This window comes from Dipodomys ordii, unplaced genomic scaffold (genome assembly GCF_000151885.1).
Source record: "Dipodomys ordii isolate 6190 unplaced genomic scaffold, Dord_2.0 Scaffold5, whole genome shotgun sequence".
Lineage (NCBI taxonomy): Eukaryota > Metazoa > Chordata > Mammalia > Rodentia > Heteromyidae > Dipodomys > Dipodomys ordii.
This window is the reverse complement of record NW_012267221.1, coordinates 18,378,010-18,378,887: the sequence shown is the minus strand read 5'-3', so window position 1 is coordinate 18,378,887 and position 878 is coordinate 18,378,010. Positions and strand designations below refer to the sequence as shown.

The following is an 878-nucleotide window of genomic DNA, read 5'->3' as shown; positions in this document are numbered from 1 at the left end:
GTGCACTCTGCCATGCAATTATTTATTCTAGAGTCAAAGAATACCTTTCTCATATTTAAGCACAGATATTCTATCTTTTCCTTCTGGGGATAGGGTTGTAGTTCTTCCAATGTGTTCACCCTGTTTCCCTCTTTGGTGTGACTTATACTTCCCATTCAAGTTGATCTGTTTCCCAGAGCCTGAGTCCAATTTACAAGCAATTTACAACCAATTCTCATAGTGGTCACTTGTTCAGCTGTTAATCAGAGAAGGGCTCTAGGTTTTGAATTTATAAAAATCCAGAATGCCAGGATGTGTGTGTGTGTGTGTATGTGTGTGTTAGCTAACTGGAAGCTGGGAGCTGGGAGTAAGATGGTCTACATCTTGAATAGACAAGTGTTGGACAGCTGGAGTCAATCCCTGTGCGGATTATCTTAGATAACAGATTACTTCTGGGGAATTTCAGAGTGTGTCATTTTATTTTTCAAAACACTAAGGAAGAGGCTATGGGAAGGTTATCAAATTCCAGATAGGATGAGGGAAGAGGGCCACCAGGCAACCCTACCCATAGAATCAGTTGAATCAATCATCTTCGTGGCCCCAGTCCCCTTCCAATGGCTGGTGGATGAAGAAGGTAAATGTCTGCTATAAGAAGCAGGCAACTTGATATGCACATTCATAGAAGGAAAAGATCAAGAATGGATCTGTTCTGGATAAGAAAATGAATGTGTATGTCAAAACAAGAATTGCTCTGTGTCCTCACAGGTGAATGAGGTCATGCTGGGAATTCCTTCCACAGGGATCTGGCCTGACTGATAGTAGTTCTATAAATACATATGTTTCTCTCATCCTTTTTGTATAGTTTATTAAAGTATTAATATAGTTTTAATAAGTAAACA

General features: G+C 39.7%; 1 pseudogene; it reads left to right on the top strand.

Moving 5' to 3' along the window:
* Positions 1 to 351: 351 nt before the first annotated feature.
* On the top strand, positions 352 to 608 carry LOC105995100 (annotated as a pseudogene).
* The last annotated feature ends 270 nt before the right edge of the window (positions 609 to 878 follow it).